The sequence below is a fragment of the Branchiostoma belcheri genome, unplaced genomic scaffold (genome assembly GCF_001625305.1).
Source record: "Branchiostoma belcheri isolate BF01 breed outbred unplaced genomic scaffold, Haploidv18h27 scaffold82, whole genome shotgun sequence".
Lineage (NCBI taxonomy): Eukaryota > Metazoa > Chordata > Leptocardii > Amphioxiformes > Branchiostomatidae > Branchiostoma > Branchiostoma belcheri.
In genome coordinates, this window is record NW_017804487.1 from 548,462 (window position 1) to 575,423 (window position 26,962).

The window sequence follows — 26,962 nt, forward strand, 5'->3', positions numbered from 1 at the left end:
AAAATACCCCCAAAACCCAAACCTCTGCTTGGAGAGTAGTGTAAGGCCAACGCACCGGCGTGGTTTAAAGACTGCGGTTAAGGGTGTGACGAATGAAGTGTTGTTGATAGATGTTTGGGTCGTGTTACATTTTTAACGAAGTCACCTGTCGTGTGCGTGTGTCTGCCCTGTATGAAGCCCGTTTTTAATGAAACGGGGTATAACAAAATAAAAAAAGGAAAACTAGACAAGAGAGACAAGAGGTTTCTTAACTATTTTTTAAAAGCATTTCAACGTAGACAACGCAGACATAGACAAAGGAAAGGGTACAGAAAAGGATGTGTCAAGCTACCCACGACAGGTTACTGTCCAAGTGCTCCCAACAACCCACTCATGCCAACTTGACACATCAAAATAAAATGATGACATAAAAGACAGAAATTTCACAACGAAAGACTGATACGACTAGACGGGAACGGGGGGTTAAAACTGCAGGTGTAGTTTTCCCCTGCGACCCTCGCCCAACGTACTGAAGTGCACCACTGAGCTAGGAAAGCTGCCTCGCCAAGGCGTACGAAGCCCCCGTCACACATATCCAAACATGCCCCCCCGAACACAAGACGAACTCGCCCGACAATGACCAGGAGTATTCACGAGTTTCCCATCCCCAGAATGCAGTGCGAAATCTGGGGGTAAATCTCATTTGCATAGCGCAGGAAGGCATCCTGTTGACGTTCAGCAGCTTGCTTTTCAGTGTGTTTTGAGGTGTTGGGGCATTTTATGCTCAACATTAAATCACTATGGGTTGAATCTGACAACAAATAGAGAATGAAATTTTTGTGTTGTTTTTAACATGGAATGTGTGGTTTGTAACATTATAGTGGTAACGCTATACTGTCTGTCAATACATGTATAGAAAGGACTGTAACCAGGATTGTAAAAATACCCCCCCCCAGGATTCGCAATGCATTCTGGGGATGGGAAACTCGTGAATGTCGGGAGTAAGGTCGGCTGGAGTTCGGCCAGGTCGGCTACTATTCGGCTGCGCAAGCCGAATGTTAAAAAATGTTTAAAACATTCGGGTGTTGACGGGAGGTTCGGCCACGGTTGGCTGGTGGTTGGCGGAGGTCGGGGCGTGGTTCGTACACCAACTCAAAAATTGACTCAGATTCAAATTGACTCAGATTCAAGTTCGATTCGTATATAGGTGAAAGGTAAGCGTGGCTTTAAATCTGGTCAGACTGCTCCCGAACTTCAGCCAACCATGATCGGCTAATGGTCGGGCGAAGGTTCTAGATGTGTGACAGGGTCTTGGAGATCTTGTGAGGCCTTGATAGGGCTAACATTCAACCAACAAATTAAATTGGTGTGCCCTTATGATCTTTCACCCCAACATCTACTTGGGGACTGTTACAGAGCGTCTCTCGTTGAGGATTGTTATAGGATCTTATAGAGCGTGCATGTTTGGAACAACGGAAAATGTAAATGACTGAATCTAAAGCACTGGCATCTTTCTCTACATCTGATTACCGACCAAAGACAAATGTGGGGTCGTGTGGCGGTAGCGTCTTCGGCCCAGACCGAATCCTGCCCGATGCCACCGATCCGAGTGTGCCCTTGGGAAAGGAACTTTACACGACTTTCCTCACTTCACTCAGGTGTAAAAGAGTACCCAGCTTCGGTTAGGGACGTCCCTCGAAAAGGACGTTAAATGGAGGTCCTGTGTTTGGGAGAGCCACACCTCACGCACGTTAAAGAACCCACCACACTTATCGACAAGAGTTAAGGGGACCTTCCCGGTGTGAGTGGTTCAAACCTTACAGTCTGGTCTCGGGGTTGACATCTTTGAAAAGGTGACAGTCACCTGTTATGTCAACCCTTCCACTAATGTGGTAAATCTTCATAAAATAAAACAAAAAAAAATAATAAATCACGTCAGCCGATAACTAATAGATCCCTTCACAGGTCAGAAAACCACGTGTAGTTTAATATTCCCCAGGTACCATCCGCACTTTGCTCCGCTACGCTAGAACTTTTTTTCTATTTTTCGGAACAAATTCCGGATGATGCCCAGGCTAGTTAAAAAAGGAGTCTGCAATGACCGCGACCAGCGTCGCTGCACGTTAGCCTAGAAGCAGTCTTCTTCGGTGTTCGTCCATCGTCCATCTCGTCACTCCCTGATAGCGTGAAGGGAACTGGAGCTGAACATGACTGCAGCGAGGCTATGTGGTAAAATCGTAGATGTGAATTCACATGCCAGAAAGCTAAATGCACATGGTAATGTGTATTGATTTCTTTACTGTAGAAAAATTAATATTCCTAATGCTGCTAGACAAACCTTCCACCGAAAAACATAAATGTTCTTTTGTTTCCACTATACCTTAAAAGCGAGGAGCAAGTTGAATTTACCTAATGATAGTTGGTTTTATTTTTGTATCTGTTTACTGTATCTATTCATTATGTTTTGTTATTACCTTCGCCAAGAAGGTATGTTTTCAGAGGCGTTTGTGTATGTGTGTGTGTGTGTGTGTGTGTGTGTGTGTGTGTCTGTAAACATGATAACTTGAGAAGGCCTTGATGGATTGTCTTGATACTTAGTAGGTGGGTAGGTCTTAATGAGACCTCAAAATGATTAGATTTTGGGCCCCCTAGCAGCTTGTTACGGTACTGCAGTTGAACTTCCGGTTTTGATATCTCATGATCTAGACATGCTAGGGTGACGAAATTCAGATGGCACGTAGCTCTTGTGCTGGGAAAGAAGTGACGTGAGTTTGGTCCTCCTAGTGGCTTGCTCTGGAACTGCAGGGCTATCTGTTTGAATATATTCAAAAGAGAATAACTCAAGAACCGGTTGACGGATCGTCGTGATTTTTGGTATGCAGGTAGCTTACGTGATGCTTAATATAATTATGTGACAATTATGCAAATATGAATGTAATTTGCATAATTTATGGAGAAATTCTATAAATCAGCTGCATTCCATCATAGGACTATTGAAGCTTGTCGCATTGGTAATTGAGAACGAGATAAACACAGGCAGATATTGATTATGTAAATGAAGACTTAATTTGCATAATTAATGGGAAAATGTTATAATTCTGTAATGAAAACTGCCTGGAATTTCATACTTATGGTCTTTGAAAGTACAGTGAAGGTGAACATCATTAAACATAATGTATTCAAATCAGGACCTCATTTGCATAACTTATGAGGAAATGCTAGAATGGCATTGTTTGTTAATATAAGACTGTTTTGGTTGAGAATATGATAAACTGATATAAGTCATGAAAATGAGGATCCTATTTGCACAAGCAGGGGGAATAATCTATAATTTGTCAGCCATAAAGATTAACATCATTTGGCGAAGGTATGAGATCGGGGAACTCTAGTTGTAACATGCATTTATTTGCCCAAAAATGTGTGGCAAAAATGTGCAATAGAAATAGTCATTCATTTATTACCGGGCAGTACACATGGAACGTAGTGTCTAATCCACTGTATAATATTCATTGCTTTTGTTGCGTTTGACTTTTACTTTGCAGGGAGAGGGAAATAACAATTTGGCAAGTTTGAATAAGTAGATACTCATGTAATGATACTCTTCCTAAGAAAACACAACAGATTAGTATCATTATGGACTAGCTCGTTAGAATTATATTTTAGTATTAGTTTGTGTATGTACCTTTGTTGTTTCTTTGCCATACATTGTACCAGCTACAGTTGTTGAGCAATAAAGTTGATTGTTGATTGATTGTAAATAGAGAGAACATCGCACCACATTACTAAAAACCTCGTAAAGAATGCATTCATTTATGAAGACCTCTTTAAAGATCTTTAGTTGAATCATGTAAAATGTATATTTGGTTGCAAAGTCCATTGGCCTATACCCAATGTCGAAATAAGCTTGAAATAAGAAACATTTTCTTTGTTAAATTGTATTCCTAAACGAGTCTTTACACATGTACTCTTGACAACAGTATGGCTTTATATAGAGGTACCCTTCGCAATTTTCTTTGGCATTGTGCCCATCCCTGGCTGCCATTCCCATTATTAATATTGTCATATCCATATAAGTAATTATAGGTCAGGTTCCTTCCATCCCAAAGTCTCCCGATGAAATATTAATATTTCTTCCCACCACGCTCGGAGAGCACCCCACTTTCGTCCATTCATCCGCGAAAAAGCTTTTCTAAAAGCCATGATACGTTCGATTGCCCCCGGTAATTGAGACGGAATGATTCGCCGTGTGGGCCATGTAGCGTCAGGCTGGAAACAGACGTTTAGAGGCCACACCAAGTAAATTTTATGGATGACGTCCGCGCGCGCATTGATTTTGGCCTGTTCCTAGAAAAATAAAAAAAACAAGTAATTCCGCTTCCTGTAACTATGACCAAAGAGTCACAACAGTGCCGCAAATCGTTAGATTGGCGTGAAACCCGTAACGCGAAATGGGTAAAGGGCACATGCTTTGTTTCTGCAGGCCTGCAAATATGTGATGAAAGAAACAGGACAGGACGACAACTGCTGTTCCACCTGATTTATTGCTGTTTTGATGATGAATAAAAGACTTCTTGCTTGTTACACTGTGTCACCTCATTCAATTTGTGTCCTAACATTTGTCGTCTCTTTGTATATTTCTAATCTAGGCATCTTGTTTTTTAGGGCCCTTCTTGTTTTTTTTCGCCCTCTCACATTAGATATAGGGTCTCCAAAGGACGTCATCCATAAAATTTACTTGGCCTTATCCTATATTACAGGGGGGCACTTCCAGTAAAGTTGTTTGAAAGTAATTGGATTGTGTGGAGAAGTAATTTAATTTTCCTACGCCCCTCTTCCTTCCCGTTATGCCGCGGGGGTATACCGCGTAACGCATCTGTTTCTGCGATACGATTGTGTGACGAAAATGACGAGGAATAAAAAAAAAATATTATTAATACCGAACACTCCTGAGGATGATTTCATGGATGGGATGAATGCTTAAATACACGCCGGTAATGGTGTAATATTTCAACAGCCGACAATTAATTAACAAGTACCGTGATATCGGAGTCTAATGAAGGTAATTAATAACTGACGGGCCGTGAATGTGGAGAGAAAATTACGGGATTAAAAGTAGACGTCAGAAGAGAACGGTGAAGCGCTGAAGTGTCGTCATGTCTTTAGCTCTGTCTTATCAAGGCTACAGCAAGTAATTTTCATGGATGACATCAGCGCACGCACTAATTTTCGATTGATTTTTTTTTAAAAGAAGACATTTTGTTGCCCTCCGAAAATGGGCAAAGATGTCTGTTGTCATGCTGGAATGTGGATGACAGATAAATATCAAGATACACAATGTTTATTATTTTTATTGTTTTGTCTTTTACTTTAATGCAGTGATGCATTTCATTCCTTTTAATTTTGTATATATGATGTTCCCACTGAATCAAAACCGTTTGTTTTCATTTTAAGAGACAATGGATGTTGTAATAGTTGAAAGTAAATTTAGCACAATACAGGTATCATTTCTTGTTCAACAAGGTTTATGATGTCAAAATTTGAAAATATAGGAATCTTGTTCTTTTGGCCCGCCTTGTTTTGTTTTCGCCCTCTCGCATTAGATTTGGAGTCTGTGGATGATGTCATCCATGAAATTTACTTGCTGTGGCCTTATCAACGGAAACCTCGGCAGACATCAGTGTGGGACGCCCTGTAATCTCCTGTCATGTTCCAGCTGTATGACTTAGAATCAAACTTCAATAAAACCGTGGTGGGACCGACGACGTCTTCATGAGAATGAAGAGATAAGGATGTTACGAGAAGCAGCTAGTGTGATCATTGACACTAGCTGCATATAAAGTTAACACACGCACCGTAAAATGTGTAGAAAAAAAACAAGCACTACTTTTACATTAGCTTTTATTGTACTTGGTTATATAGGCATATATAATGGCGTTTAAAATCTTTTCTTCCAAAATACATTCATATATAGCTAGCGTAGTAGTAGAAGTAGAAGTTTTTTCCAGACAGTTGTTACCTGTCTTCTGTTACTGTATTGCAATGAGTATTATATTATACTTGATTGTAAAAGCAATTAGCCTTTGGGCATGATTTTGCGAATAAAAGTTTCATTATGAAGGATACCGTCTGAGCCTAAAAGACGACAACGCCAAGTCCAGAAATTGGCTCGGACATTTGAAATTTCGGAGGAAAGGTTTATTAAAGCCGTTCAAATGCACAAACGTGTGACAAGTGTGCAAGCTGCAGTACGCTGATCCTAATGATATTGTTGATGCCTGCAAACTTTTATCAGAAGGACGTAGCGTATATAAAACTGTAATTTGAAGTAAATATTATGATATCAACCGTTTAATAAAGTCGCCACAGTTACGCCTTTGTACGGTCTACCAGCACAGCAACAAGCGCGTCCAAGTGATTTGGGTTGTGTTTGCGGTGGCCAGTGTTGTGTGTGAGTATGGTACAGAACGCCCACCTTTTGAAAAGGTGTATGCCCCTGACAAACGGCAATGCAAACTCAACTGACACGCGCCCAGGTGAACGCATCCTGCGCCCTTCTCCGACCCTTTCACGCAGCCCGCCGTGACCAATCTCCCACGAGTCGGACGCCCCAGCGAAAAGGTCACCACCGTTCTATCAAATGAAGATCTCAAGCGAGCCCTCCAGCCATCTTGCTCGTGACATTCACCATCTATTACTACCTCAGCAACGTTATCAATTCCGTGTCAAAAACTCTGTAATGACTATACCGAGACATTATTGAAAATCGACGCCCACAGAAAAGGTTGGCTACCCGCTCTTCGGTATAGCGGTAACCCGCCTATCGTCACCATCTCTCATTCAACTTCGACTTATTGACCAATAACTCACACAAGTCCGTATTGAGTTGCATTGAAGAGACTTGACACTTCCATTTCCGCCACTCTATCGATTTAACAATTTCGTTACCATATTATCAGTTGCAACACTCTCGCCCTCGGGGCCGAGCAAAATGGCGAAACCGCGTCGGTCGAAATTAATAGCGAGAGTCTCCTGAGATAAGAGTCTCTTAATACACACTTAACACGTATCATTGGCGTTTAATATCGCTCTTCCCATTGTACGTGCCCCCGCGTGTACGCCACTCGCACAGGGATGGGCCCGGCAACTCGTGGGGCCAGGGTGTGCGGATTCAATCTCGTCTTATCAATCGGAGTCCTGGCGTCGCCGCCGGCTAGGAGGCATGACCGCCGCGTCTCTGTTCCGCTACCGATAACCGCTGGGACGTACCTTTAATAAAGCATCATCTCGGCATCTGCCACCCCGCCGCTTGTAATTGTTTAAGCGATTCCGAATATCTTAATTCCGCGCTAGTTGTGACTGACCGAACGAATCCATCATGGCCGACCCCGGTATTTGTCTTGTCACTTTTTGTGGAAACACGTGAAAGACGTGTGACCGTACATCGCCTAGGGGCTGGTATAAAACTGCTGTGGAGAATAGGCAATGAAAGAAACAAAGTTAGTGAGCTATTGCTCTTTCTTTTGACGAGTTCCCTACAGCGTCTCCGCTTTGGTTTGAATAGTTGATATGGCACGCGTGTTTGTAATGTCATTTCTCTACGTCCGGTAAGTCGTTTACAAGTGGCGGCATGAATCGAAATGGAAGAGATCACACTACTGTGGACTTAAGGGTGTTGATGCATTGTCCTGCCATCTGCTGTCTTTACAGCTGGTAACATCATATGTAGAACATAGCGACCCCCGGCAGGGCTAGAAAATATCCACAAGGCAGTCGGGATAAAATTGTGAAAGTGATCTCGAACCAGTTTAGCTCATTGAAGAGCTACTCTTCCACTGGTCGTGAGAGAGAAGACAGACGCTATGTACAGTATGTACAGGTTCATTGTACCGGGGAAATTTCCCTAGCTCTTTTCGACAAGCACAATGAATAGTGGACCACGGCTTAACGTCCCGTCCTAAGGACTGCGACATTAACAGTAGCGTGCATGTCGGGTGAGCGACAACAGCCGGGATTCGAACTCCCAACCTCTCAGTCCAGAGGCAGGACCGCTAACCATGCGTATTGGATGTATGGTCAGGGTTCAGAGTAATGGAGCAGTCACTTACACGAACGGAAGAAACCAACGATAGCCTACAAATCTGGATTTTTCGTGAAATATTTGAGCAAAGATATTGCTGAGCCCACAAGTAAGTTTGGATGACAATGGAGTCTGGACATATCATTCTTGAAGTATGATTGAGTAGAAGTATTAACTGAGAGGAAATTGGTATATGTTGCGTTAGATTTGTAGTATGTTAAATGTAAGATTCGTGAAATATAAGCTGCCATTGAGTAGAAATTTAGAGTGGGATCTCACACACGAAGAGACAAATACAGGCAAATACGCACACACACACACACACACACCGCACACACACACACACACACACACACACACACACACACACACACACACACACACACACACACACACACACACACACACACACACACACACACACACACACATAGAGACACACTCACACACGGACACATTGTACCCACTCTCGCTCACAGAAACGGGTGACACATAGACAGTTGTCCGGTTCAAAATAGTCACCTGGCGGCAATGATGTGAACTGCTGCCATTTTACGTTGAAATATATACGGTATTACCTGCGATATAAGTCGTTAATAATTTTGTATAAATACCTTCATTCACATCAACAAGCTTGGGTGGTCACCGCTGTAAGGCCACACCGTCTTAATTTTATAGATGACATCCAGTGAAGACCCCCAAACTAGTGCGCGCGGGCGAATAAGAAAAAAACTCCGGCCAAAATTCACCAAAAATAAAATTGCTACTAACAGGAATACATGTGAATTTGCGGTAGTACTTAGCGACGTATACGACAAGCCGGCACATGCTGGCTTTTGGTGGAATTTATGAATTGGCACTGTACGTATGTACTGAGTTCTTGAGTCGTGGAGCTTTGGTAGCCTGGGTGCCCGGCTCCTAATTGTCGCTAACTACCATGGACTACCCAGGCCTAGAGCCAGGCCAGAGCCACGGTGGACGTGGTCTTTTTTTTCGAGAACAGGCGAAAATCAATGCGCGCGTGGATGTCATCAATGAAATTAAGTCGGTGTGGCCTAATGCAAGTCATGATCAGGTAGTAACAGGCAGTGGTTTCACAGCTTCACTGACATCATGCATATGCGCACTGTTATTTGGCACGTCCTCTCCAACTTGCTTGTAGTTCGGTACACAGACGATAGATGTCGTCATTGACTGGTTGTTCGCAGTATGTCCACGAAACATAGTGCAGGGATACTCTAATAAAGACCGAGTTTTTAATTAATGCATCTACTGACAAAACCAGAAATTCCACTAGTGACAGAGAATATTGTCGATACTATTACACTTGTAAGAATAAATTTTGTAAAAAAAAAATTTAACGATCGTCCTTTTGTTTTCTATAATTCTCTTGAGTTAACTATTGAATGGACCTGTCCTTAGTGCTGAACATGCTATCATTTCCATGTTAAAAGTTGTTATAATTATCTTATAGCCTGGCGAAGTCGACCAATGAGAAGCCTCCATTTCCAATCGGTTATCAGGCAGTAACGTCATAAGTGGTGAATAAATTATTAGAATAACCGACCACTTTTTGGACCGTACCATTATACAGGGAACAGGACACTCACTCGGTAGTTTATTCGGGATTATATCACCATATAACATCTGTGTCCATAATATCACCAGGGTCCATAATATCGCCACCTTGAGAAATAGTGTGCTTAAAGATATTTTTACTGGAACATACTTTTGGTATGCACTCCTTCACACATCAAATGTACATACTTAGGGTATGTTGCAGTAAAAATATCTTTAAGCACACTATTTCTCAAGGTGGCGATATTATGGACCTTGGTGATATTATGGACACAGATGTTACACCTCGGGGCGAGTCATTAACCCTTTATTAGTGTCATCAATAGTTGTGCCGAAAACTTTATGTTATAGAAATAAACTGCAATAACAATCAGTACTATAAAGACAGTTATATCTTGTGTTAAAACTTTCGACCTGCAGGCCATGACCTTTGACGTCCAGACGTTCAGAATTTAAAGCCAGTGTCAAATTTACAATCACGCACAACAATTTGGAACAACCTCAGTAGAACTTTACAAATTAGTCCCTCCTTCACCATTTTCAAAAATCATACTAAAGTAGCTTTCATAAATAACCCCACACATTCCTAATTTTTGTTTATGTTTCCATGTTTACTACTTTCATTACTACTTTTCATTATTGTAGATAGGATTGTATCGTATTTTATTGTTTTGTTTCATTTACCTGTTACCTAAGTTATTTCTTATTTATCCGATTTATTTGAATTGTTAATCACGTTATGAAGGGAGGCCTCCTAATAAGCATTTTATGCTTCCGGCCTCCCTGCACTGTTACATTTCATTTATATTTTCTTGTATTTTTGTATTGTTACATTTTGTTTTAAAGTGCGAAATAAAACTGAAACTCAAACTGAATTGCGCAATATTAATAGAAGGAGGGTTTTTGTGACTCGACCTACACAACTGTGGTACTAGATAGACACTGGCTTACGTCACTATGACTTACAAAACGGTTACCTTTTCTTCATAATATAAGGAAAAATATGTCAGAAGCAAATTTCAACGTCAGCTTCCGACATCCTTGAATGAAGTTGAATGTATATAACTCGAAATAAATTGTGTATATTCAAGTTGTATTGCTGTACCTTGATCGTTTGATGTTTTATATCAACTCATGATTCTAGATTCAACAGAAGAAGATTTGGCCTGAGGTGAATTGATTTCGTTACGCTACGAAAAGCTTTGGGGAGGGGGGCGAGGTGCGTTCGAAATAGAACGCCCCCCTCCCCACAGCACACATATCGCAACAAGAAGTCAGAAAGGTAAGAGGATTTCCACTGGATTGAGATAAATGCATTGTAGTTTCAACTGGCCCGTGGGCTCACACATTGTCGTTTCAACTGATCCGTGTGCTTTTTTATGCCTATGGACATACATGTAGGGCAAATGCCAGGAATACTCGCATGCTCAGGGCCCCATAATGCATGTACAGAAACAGTGTAAAATGTCTTAATGTTGGGACTGTTGCTTTTATGGAGCTGGATGTTATAGGTAAAAAAAATAATTTTGTAAGAAAATGGAGTTTGTGCCATGTTTGGGGTGTCCAGGCCAGAAAAGAAGTCCCGAGTTTCCATGCTATCATCAACTGGGGATAGAGGTCAGAGGTCACTTCTGAAAGTTTGCGCCAGCGTTTAGATGCCTTTAGCAGTATAGGAATTTTTTTATATCAACAACACGGACAGTTTAGAGGCCGAGTGACCCTACGAATGTGTTCTTTTGATGTGGTTTTACTCAGGTGACTTTTCACACATTCTTTCTTACATGTTTTCCATATAGTTGAATGGGACAGTCCATTACCGGTCCTTACTTTGCCCTAGCTGTAGCGACTGTCCGAGTCAGCGTCCGCCATATTTTTTTTATTCTAACATGTATCACCAGACGTGGTGACGACACACTCAATTTTTTCAACTTATATTAATGTCGCCACCAACACAGGACAAATACATGACAGGACAATACTCATTCTCACCTGAGGTAAGTGACGAAAGTCGTGTAAAGTGCCTTTCCCAAGGGCACAAGACTCGACATGTCCGGACTCGAACCCGGGACTCTTAGTTCCGAGTTGCGCACTCTGCCGCTACGCCACACGACTCCACATATTTGCTCTATGATTGCGTAATCAAAAGGTGGTTTATACTTTATACTTGTGATGAAATGTTAGTTGCCTTGCCGTGTGATTGTGCTATTGTATTCCGAACTATTTAGGACCCAGTGTAATCAACGAGGTACTCCAACTTGTAGTTTTGCGTACGTTTCTTGTATTAGCCTTTAGTATGATTTATATTATGCCTGTTCATAGTTTGGGCTTCATGCTACAGCGAGGATTCGCATGTAGGGATGCATACTAACAATGCTTAACTTTTGTTTCAGGTTGACATTCCCGGCAGCCCATGCTATGAAGACTTAAAAGATTTTCAGCCTTGTATATATCAAGGCAGCCTACCGAGGTCCTCAAATGTGTGGTCCTGAAGTGTTTCTGTGGGATAAACTAAACTTTTGTACAAAAATAAGCCATTTGCGGTATAGAAGAATGCACAGGTGCATACTAGTAATCAAAACAAAATTTGACTGTTCTTAATAATATTACCTGTATGTCTAGTTGTATTGTAGGGTACAATTCCACCCAGCACTAGAATATTAAAAAAATAAAGATACCAAGCCAAATTAAAAATTACCATTTTATACCATGATTTGCTAAAAGTAGTCAATTTCTATATTTCTATATCTTCTACCCCTCGCCAAAGTCTGTGGACGTACAGTCAATGATAGCATCGAATATTTGGACAAAATTAAATGTATTTTGGATTCCATTGATTTATATGAGGTGCACATGTAACGCAAAAACAAAAGAAGCCACATTTTATATTACATCTCTCTTTTTTTGAGCATAGCTCATTCCAATAAACAACATTCCTGCCAAACATGATATATACATTTGATAATAAATGAATAAATGGATGAAGACCTTTATGGTACATTTCTGCTCCACTGGGCTAAGCACAGGTCACATTATACATATTCAAATACATATACATATAACTTCTACATGTATATATAAACGTCTAATGTATTCTAGTCTTTCCAACTCCCTCTCTCTTCTAATCAACATTTCAATATTATCAATACTAACACGAGACTTTTCAAGAGTATTATGTATTTAGCCTTTGTTTAGAATAGACTAAGTTTAACAGTCCTGATATTGATACAATTAGTTTTATTGTTGTTTTCGACGTACATGTATATGTAATACCAGTTTTCATTGTCTTCTATTTGTTACTTAAACCAACTTAATTTTGGTGCTTTAATTTTTATGTGTGTTTTGTTTTATATACAAAATCAAGAACAGTGGTCCATAAAGGTCAAGAGCTACTGTGCACAGTTTTAGTTTAGGGATATGTTATAAGTAGCCTCAACATTCCATACGTATGTTGAAGTTAAGTCTATACCAAGTTAAGTTACCCATACTCAGACCAAATACTACACAGAGCCTCATATTTTTCTAACCCAATACAATCATCTGTCACATACATGTCATACATGTGCATGGTGTCTGGAAGTTTATATCTGTATTAATTGTGCACAACTGCCACCAACATACCAAATCTCAAAAAAGATCCCATTCTTAAATACTCGAGTTAGAACGTTGACATACATACGGACCCACACCACACCTGCCCCACCAGGCCCAAACCGAATACATACCCTTCTGACGAAGGCAATCATAGTTTCTAGGAATAGACTAGTATAATTTATGTAATAACCACATTGTACCATGTACAACTGTCGAGGAATAAAGCTCATTATTTATATATACACGTTATAAGGGACTCCATTCCCATTCAAAGTGCCCTGTAGTATATTCTTTAGCACTAGCCTGGTATCCAGTCTTACGTGGTAGGGGCGGATTCTCCTCGGGGCTGCAGGAGCTCTTCCCCGCCCGCCTGAGCTAGGTTTCCCGGTGGGTATTTCACGAGAGATTCATTAGCGCCCTACCACGTGTTGGGCCAAATCAAATCCCCAAGCATGCTATCTCTGTTAGCGTAACGGGTCGGCCTGTTGTACTGGGCGGGGGGAAGCTATAGAGCCCTCGAACAAACAGCCTGCCTGAACACCCCAACATCTCCAATCACGTAAGACTGGATACCAGGCTACTTAATTACATGCAGTAATTCAGTATTCTACACAACATACCAGAGCAACCAGTTCAAAGGAGATTTGCGACTTGTGTCGTTTTAATAAGGCAACTCGAGATTGACGGGCTAAAATCAGGCGTAAAGGACCATGAACTGTGACATGTCAGAGCCTAGGTATAACAGATATCAACCCCTTTGGCTGGACGAACTTTTCTGGACGAACACAAACTCGTCTCATCCAATCATGCCGGCTTTAGAAATTGAATTGGCACAAACGGCAACCTATCTATCATTCCCTGCTAATCATGTACATCTCGCCTTTACAAACGCTTTACCCATGTTTTGTCGATTTCAAAAAGGCATTTGACTCCGTTCGGAGAGTCGAGAGGGACTCCATCCACTACAAACGTCTGAATCCAGGGATAGGGTTAACAGGCCCTATACAGGAACGTCCATGCTTTTTGTCTCTGTTTCCTCACGTGCTTTTATCCGAGGACTTTAATTAACTTGACGAGTCAGCTATTCTCCTATCCAGTCATGTGGTGACCACAACATATCATCTGCACATAGGATAAATACCTTATGTGAACAGAGTATAGAAATAAAAGATATTCGATAACAGTCCAGTCGTGTCGTGTAGCATTCCATTGATGAGACCTTTTCAGCATTAGTGTTTGTTTTTGACAGTTTGCTAAAGTTCCGTGTTCGATACCAACTGTTCTTTCATATGAAAGGATGTTGAGTGTGCAGAAACAGGCGAGATGTTGTGAAACTTCTTTGTTGGATTAGCAGCTGTTGAGGGCCGTTGAGTCTAGTTGTAATACATGATAGAATACTGGTCCTTGAGCATATATCGCTTACAATGTAGTATGAACATACATATAGCATCAGGTGTGTGTTTCGTTAGACTAGATATGAAGCTGGGCGTACAAAGGCGTACAGAGCATTCTGTCTTCCAGAGGTGAAGTGGTGTCTTGAAGGTATAAATGTCCTCCAACCCGGATCCAACCGGTATAGACCGGGATTTTCGAGTTCCGGACTGGATTTTCCCGAGGCGAGATCACCATTCACTAGATCACCGTGGTCTTCTTGACTTTTCCAATGTTCTGTCCTTAATTATAGTGAGTTCTGGGATTGATGACAGATAATTGAAAAGTTGATGTCAACACGTCCAGTTCGACTTCAACGTGACGCCATTTTCTTTTTTGCTCGGTCGCAAGGCCTGACAGTCACAGCTCATTGGTTCATTGTTTTAGAATTGGAAGATCTTTCCATAAAATTGCTTCACGAATATAATATTTCCTCCATTGGACTAGTTGCTGCTGTCACGTTTCACTGTACTGCCTCTAAATATTCATACCTGGCCCGGTTTGCTACACTCAATGGAATTTAATATTGCTGCGAGGGTAAGAAATGTTTTAGATCCAAACATCTAAGGCAGCGCTATAGATTAAACCCCTTCATATCCAGCTGTCGCTTGCAGAGTTTCTAATTAGTGTACAAATGCTAGTAGCATAAAAAGCTCCAAACAAGATTCCAAATCAAGACCCCTTAGCTTCTCCCCGCATACACCCGTGAACAGTTTGACTAAAGTTCTGTTTGAATCTTACTCCCCTTTGCGTAGAATTTAATTTTAATAAAAACATTCATTATTAATGCATAATGAGGCATTATGATAAGACATGCTCAGATTTCAAATTTGGTCATGTGCATAAAGCTGTTGGTACAACCAATATCTCATTATAACAAGTTCAATAGCAATATCAATGCACATGTCATGTTAAAGTTATAAATTTTGTTAATTAAAGTGGTTGGACATGGAAAAACGCTGTTTTCATTCCTTTACTAATGTTCAAGAAACAATTCATCCTAATAATTCTACAAAGCGCCAACTCATAGAATACAAAAGACTCGAATTGATAGTACATTAATTTCCGAATGGTCCCTATCTTTAGATTTTTCCCTTTTTTTTAAATTCGGAAGTATCCAAGAAATGACCCTAATGTATGTTATTTTGACATAAAGACCTTCCTCAAACTTTGCCAGTCAGCAATGTGTTTATCAACAACAGTAAACATGTCAAAATTAGCACTTTCTAATGAATTACAAAAGATATGCACTTTTGTTTTCCATTTATAGTTCATGTTAAGGCATAAGATGTGCTTAGGTTTTAGAGGTAGAGACAAATTACTTGGCATAGATGCCTGTTACCCACCAATTCCATCGTCACTCCCCAAAAAATTCAAACGGATTATTTAAAGGTTTGCTAATTAGCTGTTCAACCAATGAAAGCACGGCAATTAGTGGTTCAACCAATAAGAGAGATGCTGCATGTCCGTGAAATATTTGCGTTTGGATATCTATCTTTCAGTTGAGGTGGGTGGGCCTATGGGATGTTTTTAATGGAGCGGACGATGTCTGCGGAACCACTAATCGCCATGCCTTCATTGGTTGAAATGTTAATTGTGGTGGGCAGTCAGGATATCGTAGCAGTAGCTATCCTCCTAATGACAGAATTTCAACAACAGCAATTTTGTTTACTAAATTGTATGCGTAGTCTTAGGAAGTTCAGCCCTTTTCTGCCCTCCTTTGGTCTAAATAGGATTCAGGGTAAGGTTGTAACTCTGAATTCGAACCAAGGGAAATTGTGCTAAACAGACGACTGTATAATTTCTGCCAGCACTTTCTATTTGAAGAAAATGCACTATCTGTATTATGAATAAAATATTGAAAAGGAGATTTTTGATGATGATATAGTGTAGTTCTTATTAGTAGAGCGTAATGTTTGCAAGCTGATTTTAAAGATCAATTTTACTTTGTACTCTACAAGCGAAGGCGTAGACTTTTTAGAGTGTTATAGGTGTGCGATTTGTTTTACGCAAGCCAAACTTAGATGGCGTATAGGATACATACAGCATGGCAAATTTCATCTGTATCTGTATCTGTATAGCCGGTATAACCGCCTTTCGGCGTAACACACCAGCTTCGCAGGCACACGGCGCGGCGGCAGCTGGCTATATTTTCATACTGTATTGCATGCAGCCACCAAAAGATCTGCATGCAGATTAGTCAGTTAATTACCTCCATGAAAATGGAGGTATTGTTTTCTGTCCTTGTGTATGTGTGTCTGTGTTTCCGTACATTTTTAGTTAGCATAAATTTAAAACGCCTGTATGGATTGTGATGATATTTGGTGGGTCGTAGGAAGACAAAGGTCAAGGTCAAATATGGGCCTCCTGGTGGCTGACCTTGGTACTGTAAGTGAACTTCCGTTTTTTTAATCTTTTGACTTGAATTCGAACACGCTAGGGTCTTGGATTTTTGGTGACAGATATAAGTGGTGTGGGTTTTGTGGGTTTCGCCCCCTAGCAGCTTGTTCTGGAACTGCAGGGGAGTTTCTGGCGAAATCTTTTAAAGCAGATAAGTCCAGAAAGGAACAACATATTTTTATCATTTTTTGGTATGTAGGTAGCTTATAAAGAGATGTATATGATCAAATTTAAATTATGCAAATGAAGACCTAATTTGCATAATTAAAGAGGAACTTCTGTAATTACATTGTTTTACATAATAGTACTTTCATACATGTAATGCATGCAATCTACGGCAAGTGGAACATCAACAGATACAAATTATGCAAATAATCAATTAATTTGCATAATCAATTTGAACATTCTGTGATTTGTTAATGGTGAATGATGGAAATTTTATACCTTGTGACATATGTAAGTTACTTAAAAGTTGACATCACTATACATATATCTAATATAGAGGTCATTTGCATAATTTATTAGGACAGGTTGACTTGAAATAGTGCCAAAAGATAGGAATTTTACAACAAAATATTTTAATTTTCGAAACCATAAATTTAACTAGATTATGGTAACCATGACCTTATTTCCATAATCAATGAGACGAATCCCCCGAGAAGAAAAATTTACATAAACTCTAAATATTTCTTGGAGGTATAAAATCTTCGAATCGTTGTTACGTGTGTACTGTTAATTCAAACTTCCAATATTTAGATTATCTTCAATATCAACATGGTAAGCTTTCGTCTCTTTTGAAAAAAATATTTGGCCTAAAATGAACATAGAGATGGTTAGAGGAATGAAGGCTGGTTAATTTGCTACAGTGTGTTTTTGGTCTCCCTAGGCCAGTAGGTGTTAGGTAGTGTGACGGTGGGGAGGGGGCACGCCGTGGTGTTTTTTACGGGTTCCCTCCCCTGGGATCTCCCAAGGCCAGTAGGTGTTAGGTAGTGTGACGGTGGGGAGGGGGGCACGCCGTGGTGTGTTGCGGGTTCCCTCCCCTTTGATCTCCCAAGGCCAGTAGGTGTTAGGTAGTGTGACGGAGGGAAGGGACACACGTCGTCATGTGAAATGAGTGCCATCCACTGGGATCTCCCAAGGCCAGTAGGTGTTAGGTAGTGTGACGGTGGGGAGGGACGCACGCCGTGCTGTGGTATGTGTTCCCTCCCCTGGGATCTCCCATGGCCAGTAGGTGTTAGGTAGTGTGACGGCGGGGAGGGACGCACGCCGTGGTGTGTTACGTGTTCCCTCCCCTGGGATCTCCCATGGCCAGTAGGTGTTAGGTAGTGTGACGGTGGGGAGGGACGCACGCCGTGCTGTGGTATGTGTTTCCTCCCGTGGGATCTCCCAAGGCCAGTAGGTGTTAGGCAATGTGACGGTGGGGAGAGGTACACCCCGTCATGTGTTACGGGTTCCCTCCCCTGGAATCTCCCATGGCCAGTAGGTGTTAGGTAGTGTGACGGCGGGGAGGGACGCACGCCGTGGTGTGTTACGTGTTCCCTCCCCTGGGATCTCCCATGGCCAGTAGGTGTTAGGTAGTGTGACGGTGGGGAGGGACGCACGCCGTGGTGTGTTACGTGTTCCCTCCCCTGGGATCTCCCATGGCCAGTAGGTGTTAGGTAGTGTGACGGTGGAGGAGAGACGCACGCTGTGCTGTGGTATGTGTTCCCTCCCCTGGGATCTCCCAAGGCCAGTAGGTGTTAGGTAGTGTGACGGTGGGGAGGGACACACGCCGTGGTGTGTTACGGGTTCCCTCCCCTTAGATCTCCGACGGCCAGTAGGTGTTAGGTAGTATGACGGTGGGGAGAGACGCACGCTGTGCTGTGGTATGTGTTCCCTCCCCTGGGATCTCCCAAGGCCAGTAGGTATTAGGTAGTGTGACGGTGGAGAGGGACACACGTCGTCGTGTGAAATGAGTGCCATCCTCTGGGATCTCCCATGGCCAGTAGGTGTTGGGTAGTATTACGGTGGGGAGGGACACATGTTGTCGTGTGAAATGAGTGCCATCCCCTGGGATCTCCCAAGGCCAATAAGTGTCAGGTAGTGTGACGGTGGGGAGGGACACACGTCGTCGTGTGAAATGAGTGCCATCCTCTGGGATCTCCCAAGGCCAGTAGGTGTTGGGTAGTGTGACGAGAGGTAGTGACACCCGCCGTGGTGTGATACGGGTTCCGCCCCCTGAGATCTCCCATGGCCCAGAGCTCGAGGCACCAGGAGATGTGAGGAAGGCGATATGGGCCTCTGTGACCTCCTGACCTCGTGACAGAATCGCATCTGTGACGTTGACGTACGTCCTCAAGCTTTCGTCGGCAGCCTGGGATACCAAACCTACCCTCAGATTTCTACGGGCTCTTATACCCTGGACATCGATGGCCATTCTATATACGTTATTACCCTGGGCTTCGGTCTGTTCATCTGACCCATATGTGGCCATGGATCTTCCAGACAGGTGTCTGTTGGAAGTCGATGTGACATCCCGAAAGGCCCGTCTGTTTTGACCCCTGTTTCTGACAACATGAAGGGAAAACCCCACAGGATCAGCATAGAAAGGCATTGGGCCGCTCTCATCATCATCCGGGATCTCACTGTAGGTATGGTGTAAGACAGGCAGGGGGCGCTGTGCAGCGGCTCCGTGTTCTGGCATCGTCCCGGGATGTGCGCGGGAGAGCCGGCAGGGGGCGCTGGGCAGCGGCCATGTGGTCTGGGATCTCACTATAGGTGGGTTCAATGGACTGTAGAACAGCCGGCAATGACCTACATGATGCCGCGTCATCTGGGGCGCCCCCGGGCGCGCGAGTGCGTGATGGGAGGGAAGCTGACCGAACCATCACGTCATCGTGTGGGAGACTTGGGAGGGGCCTCTGAGCACAAGCTACGTCATCCGGGACCTCGCTGTAAATGGGTTCGATGGAATGCAGGACAGCGGGCAATGACCTACAGGAAACAGCGTCATCCGACGCCATCTTGCCTGAACGTGCAGGGAGGGAAGCAGACCTCAATAAGCCGGGGAAGGTAACCCCAGGCGGGATGGTCCAAACGTGTGCATCGTCGCTGGCGATGTCGTCATCCTCACTCATCCTTGTTGAGCACAACTTCAAAACCAACACTACAAGGGACGACAGACCAGGCAGACCACTGCCGAAACAACAGCAACAGATATGAGAACATGATCTGATGCCGGAGGCACCTCTGGTCCAGGTGTAGTTGTCTCCTGCAGTGTAGAGGTGCCAACCATTTCTGAAGATGTGTAGTCTTTCCCTGTATGTTCAGTGTAGTGTGTAAGGCCGATGGAGTCGTCAGTGTTTGTTTTGTAAGTGGTTGCCGTTGTCTGACGTTGGTTCTGAGAAGTGGTGAAGAACAGTGTTGTGTGTTCATCCTTGGTGAACAGAATGCATGTGATGTTCTTTGCATTGTCATGGTTGGTGTTTGTATGGAGAGTGTGTGTTTGACTGTACCCAGACTCTGTGGTGGTGTGTGTGTTTGTGTCTTGTGTCTGGACAAACGACATGCCAACACCTTCAAAGGTCGAGTTCCCTGTGGACAAGGAAACCAGTCGGAAGATTGACCTTCTCACTAGACCCATTGCAACCCCTCCATTGTATTCCCACACCTGCCTGCACTGCTCAATCGTGTTGGTCTCCAGTTTGTCTGTCAGAGAGTCGTTAGTGGCCAGGACAACTACAGGGGTCTGGATAGAGATCATGCTCAGAGAACGATCGGAAATATCACAGGCGTATGGGCGGAAAATGCTATAATACGGCAAATTGTCAGATGAGTCAAACATCCACCACAACGAGAATCCAGGGGTATCCCCACTGTTGCTGACGCAGAAGAGAAACCTGGGCACCGCAACAATCAATGATGCTATCCCTCTCATCATATTGGCAAACCGTTGTAGGCTCCACATCATTTCATGTGGCTTTTCATCATGGACAGATGACAGAATACCGCTGCTGACATGGAGCCGTAATAACATGGACTGTTCCAGGAACACAGCTTCATCCAAACATGACAGATCATTACCACTCAGATCTAACCAGGTCAGCTGTATGTGTTGGAACGACCTCGGGGAAATGCTTTTGATTTCATTCAAACCCAGATTCATGACCATGATACTTTTCAGTCCAAAGAGCCAGGCAGGGTCTACAGTCTGCAACATGTTGTTCTCTAGATCCAAGAAAAGTAGACGGGTTAGGCTGACGAAGCTTCCTGGCTCTATCTGCTTGATGTAGTTGTTGGACAAAGTCAGCCTGCGGAGATTCTCCAAGCCAGTGAACCAGGCCTGCCCTACATTTTTCAATCTGTTAGAATCTAGGGACAGTGATTGGAGACTGGAAAACCCAGCAAAGGTGTTGTTCTCCACATCAGTGATTTTTGCATCCATCAAAGCTAAAGTGAGGACCACAGAATGCTCAAGCGGGGCCAGGCTGTTTTCTGACAGGACATGGAATTGGTGCCCTCTTATTGCAACATGTCGGGCTCCGGCAAGGAGAGAGAAAGGGCTTATAGGAGCAAGACCCCCTTTCAGGACCTCACACATGACACATGTGCCCGACACTTCCATACCTCCCATCTTGCCTTTAGGAGGCACACACACCCGCCATCCAGCTACCTTACACTGATGAGAACCCAGACCATTTGAAGCTGCACAGGTAGCTATGAAAAGGAGCAAGAACAACATGGCCGCCTTCTCCCTAGCACCACTGCTGGCATGCATTCTGTCCTTTCGAATCTTAATCTTCCACGCGACAAGTTACGTGTCACTTACCTGTAGTTTCTGCACATGGTCCACAGATCTGCAAGCGTAGTCAGTCACCAACGTTTGGTCAGTTAAGCACCCCTTTTTTCTGTTTTAACATTTTTTTCTACATACGTGGCAAGCGTTTCGCCGCTTGCTGTGGCGGCGTCTGTACGTATAGATTCTTGATGGTATGTTTATGAATACAGCGACTGCCGTATTATAGGGACAGTTATTCTACAAGAGCTGCGCAGAACCATGCTTCCAGATATGTAGACTAATCTAATGAAGTAGCTAATGAAAAGTAGAAAAGAAATATTTAGGTCACTGAACGGTATGTTTTGCTGAAACAAATCAATCGGTACAGTGCGTTTAGATTTGGGGGGTCATTTGCGTGTACAGTGCGTGTCGATTTGGGGATCATCTGCGTGTACATTCCATGTACTTGTAGATTTTGATCGTATTAGATTTGAGGATAATTTGCGGGAGGTGGCATGCAAATTTTCAGGGACTGCATGGCAATCTGGTTCAAATGGCATTGACGACGCGGTCTCACACAGCCGAATATGGCCTAAGGTAGCAGAACACATTTTTCGTCCTATGGGGATTTCTATGTTAAAGGACTGCAAGGTGACCCACATCGATGAGGAAAAAATTATAGTAGGGTGCACTTCAGAAGTACGAAAAACGAAAACGTTTGAGATGAAGGCATGACCTACAAAATATGAAAAAAAATCTGACGCTCTTTGAAATCGCCCTCTATCGAGGTCAATTAGACTGCAGCCGGATCACCCGGAAGGCCAGTTGCGTAATCTGGCGTATTTATGTAGTAGTAGTAAGCCTTTATTTAAACTCGAAAGCTTGTTCGGTACAATACATATGACCGCTTTTCAACAAGGTCGAGGGTGAGGGCGGGGTCACGGATTACAAATCAAACCATAATATAATACAAAATCAAAAGTTATACACGAACGGATAAACCTGCACAATCCAAATCATACGGTCTGACAGCCGACATGGTTCTATACCTCACACCACAGTTGACACCTGCCTGCCTCTAGCACAAAACCTGATACACAGTCTTCAAGAAGTTTGTACGCACTCTTTTCTATACCCTAACCTCTTTTCATATGCATAGACCCCCGAAGGTCGCCCATGAATACTGTGTTCTGCGACCTTTAATACTCCAAGTGTATGAACGAATTTCTAAACATTGTACGTTGAATACGGTGGAAGACGAAACGCATTTTATATCAAATTGTACCCTCTATAGCAATAAACGAAATGAACTCTTTGACGTAGCCTCCAAATTCTACCCAAACTTTCACACATATACAAATGAAAAGAAAACCACTCTCCTCTTAACTTCCGAAAACCCACAAAGTACAGAAAAAGTGGGATTCTTTGTCTTCCTCTGTCTTCAAAAAAGAAGTCAAACCCAATAGGTTTTTTACCAGTAGTTTCTTAGTAGTTATCAATAGTTCTATATGTACTAATTGCCTGTTTTATACCATATTTCTTCCGTTTCTGCAATTAGTCCTCGGGCAAGAATTTGCAATAAACAATTACAATAAACATTAGCCGACCCCCCTTGCAACCATGGTTAGGAATAGGTCAATACGTAAGTGTGCGTATAACAGACTGTTGCTGCACCACCTAGGCTGGTTCATCAGTATTTTTAGAGCGTCATGGTACGCTATCAGCACAAAGAAGTGCCTAATATTGCTGTTTTGATGGTGCCACAAAGGGGGAGGGGTCTGGGAGCTATCTAAAAACCTTACTTAAACCCTTCAATAGATCCTCGCTAAGTCCCCCTAATTGAGTACTGCAGTCCTTTTCAAGACACCAGCCGACTAAATTATACAAACTGTCGGGCCGCATTTTTGTAAACGATTAAGCAGTTCTCTACAGTGCCTTGTGTTTTTTTACTATGTGAGTGCCTAGAAATACATATTAAAACACCCACGTTTAATCTTATTTTCCGATGTGTGTAACCTCTTTTGGAAGTAGTAAAAGAGTACACCTTTCTAAGTGAGTACAGCTTGCCATTATACGGACAAAATCCTCTGGCATGTTACTGGTCCATTTGGTTAATTTCTACTTTTCAGCCGCTTCTGAAGCTTGGTAGAGGCTTTTGGAATGGTACAAAAACAAGAAAAATGCGTCAATTTGCGATCGTACATGTACGGTGTAACGAGCCGAGATATAGAGCGGCTGTACACTCCAGACTGACCCTGGCAGCATGGCCAGGGCTACTTTATTGACCTTAATCGAGACCAGATGCGGCAGATCTCGGTTTCTATTCCCAACACTGCCCTCCCCCTTCATAAAAAGAGTCGTCCTCGACTCCGGAATGGGCGGTATCCCACCGCTGCCACCATATGTAACGCGCCGAGATTTAGGGGTCTTCACACAGCGGATGTACACTCCAGACTGACCCTGGCTTTATTGATCTTAATCAAGACCAGATGCGGCACAAATATTATAATCTCGGTTTCTATTCCCAACACTGCCCCCCCCCCTCATAAAAGGAGTCGTCCCCGACTCCGGAATGGGCGGTATCCCACCGCTGCCACCATATGTAACGACCCGAGGTATAGAGGTCTTCACACAGCGGATGTACACTCCAGACTGACCCTGGCAGCATGGCCAGGGATAGTTTATTGACCTTTATCAAGACCAGATGCGGCACAGATATTATAATCTCGGTTTCTATTCCCAACTTTGCCCCCCCCCTAAAAAAGCAGTCTTTCTCGATTCCGAAATGGGCGGTATCCCACCGCTGCCATCATATGTTTCGAGCCGAGATATAGAGGTCTTCACACAGCGGATGTACACTCCAGACTGACCTTGGTAGCATGGCCAGGGCTACTTCATTGACCTTGCTCAAGACCAGATGCGGCACAAATATTATCGCCTCGACAGTGTTTGTGATTGAGCCCTTCTCTTAGTAATATCCAAGTACATGTAGATATTATAGGGTGGAAGATTATGTTTCCTGGAATGATCATTTTCACAAAACAAAACAAGCTTTATTGCAAATTGTATGTAATAGTAAACAGTAAAAATGTAGCATTGTATATCATATTCTTGTATCAAACGTTTAATATATTTCTTGTTGTTGGATTTGATTTCTTTTCTGTATGCAGTTGAAATCCCCAATTACATGGAGAAATGTTGATTATATTGGCTACCTCTGAACATCCTGGATTAGCTGGAATATTTATAAGATTTTTGCCTATTTTTCTAGTTTTCACACAGTTTTGTGTTTATTGCAGATTTAGTGCGTTGCTGTGGGAGATAGCAACCCGAAGAATGCTATATCGACGAAGAATACATCATTCCCATTGACAAATCGTACATTGAGGGGGTATTAACTTCACAATCAAATTTATGTCCGTCTCCAGTACCAATATAAATTGAAAACAGATGAAAATCTGAGACCTCATACATTAAATATGTGGAGTTTTTGTGAATGTTTTTTATATGCCTCATTGATTATGGAAGTAATCTATTCAGATTTATGGTTTTCTAAACTTAAATTACAATATTTTGTTTGTGAAATTCCTATCCTTTGGCAATGTTTCATTTCAATGTCCTCACGTCACTAATAATGCAAATTACTTCTATGTTAACATAATATATGCATTGTGGTGCTAACCTTCAGGTATCTTACACATGTCTCAAGGTATAAGATTCCCATTATTCACTATTAAGGAATCACATTAATTTTGCAAATTGGATTATTATTTGCATGTTGGTATCTGTTAATGTTCTAACTAATGGATTAGGTTCCGGGTCAGTGTTTAATCTGACCCAAGTCTAAGCAAGGGCGCAGTAAATCGACGGTCTAAACCCTCTGATCTTGTTTTGTACGTTTTAGCCGCGATATCCCCGATGTCGTACTAGCTCTAGATCTAAACATATCTTTGTATTTTCTGAAAAGCCAGTTAGTTGTAGCCTTTATGGTTTTAACTTTATCTTTAACGACTGACGAAATAGAAATATTTATCATTGATTATGCAAATAAGCTCCTAATTTGCATAATATATACCATTCCCGACCCAATGGCACATACATATCTCAGAGTGATTAAAATATTAGAGCCATGGGTACAACGCACACACACACACACACACACTCACTCAACACGGATGCACTCACACAGACACACAGACACACACACAACAGATACACAGCTGCAGACAGACAGACAGACACACACACACACACACACACACATACACACATACATATACACAAACACACGTACATATACGCACACAGACACACACTCAGACACACACACACACACACAGACACAAAGACACACACACACACACACACACACACACACAGAGACACACACACAAATGTATCAATTCTACTGCCTTGCTGTCCAAACTTTTTGTATAAGCAGATTTGGCAAACAGATGAAAACACAACAGGAATGATTCAAAGAACATTGATATTCATCCACATCCCTGTGTTGCAAATCGTGAAAAAAAAACACCTTTCATCTCTTTTAGTTCTTCAATATTCACAAACACAAGTTATCCGGTATATGCAGGAAAATAAGTCTACGATATGCCGCAGGAGAATTTGTTTACGTAACCGTTAAAACGCTCTCCACAACAAAATACACGACAAAATATTTTGCTGTTCTTTTATGATAACTAATAACAATATTATATAGTACAACATGAATAAGCTCTTAGTATCAAGCTAGTAGTAAAATAGCAAATTTAGAAAAATAGTAAATTTAAAAATTCACAATACGTGGTAGTAACTTAAAGTATAACTGGGATATTTAAGCCATGGGTACGTGTTATTAATAATAATCAAATCAATCAAATCAAATCAAATCAAATTTTATTCAGTAAGGCTCTCGCGGGCGAATACCCGAATTTCGTCCTTATTACATAGTATATAGAGCATTAAAAACAATGATTTGTGACACTCTTCATTGTGCACATGAAAGAACATAGGCGAACACAACATATAAAGACATATTCGAAGACAATTACGCAATTAAAATCTATGCATAATATGCAGTTATCACGAAGAATTTAGCTAGGTACAATATATATATATATATATATATATATATATATATATATATATATATA

The 26,962-nt window shown here is 42.2% G+C and overlaps 1 pseudogene; it reads right to left on the reverse strand.

Moving 5' to 3' along the window:
• Positions 1-17,996: 17,996 nt before the first annotated feature.
• Positions 17,997-21,635, reverse strand: LOC109486671 (annotated as a pseudogene).
• Positions 21,636-26,962: the final 5,327 nt, after the last annotated feature.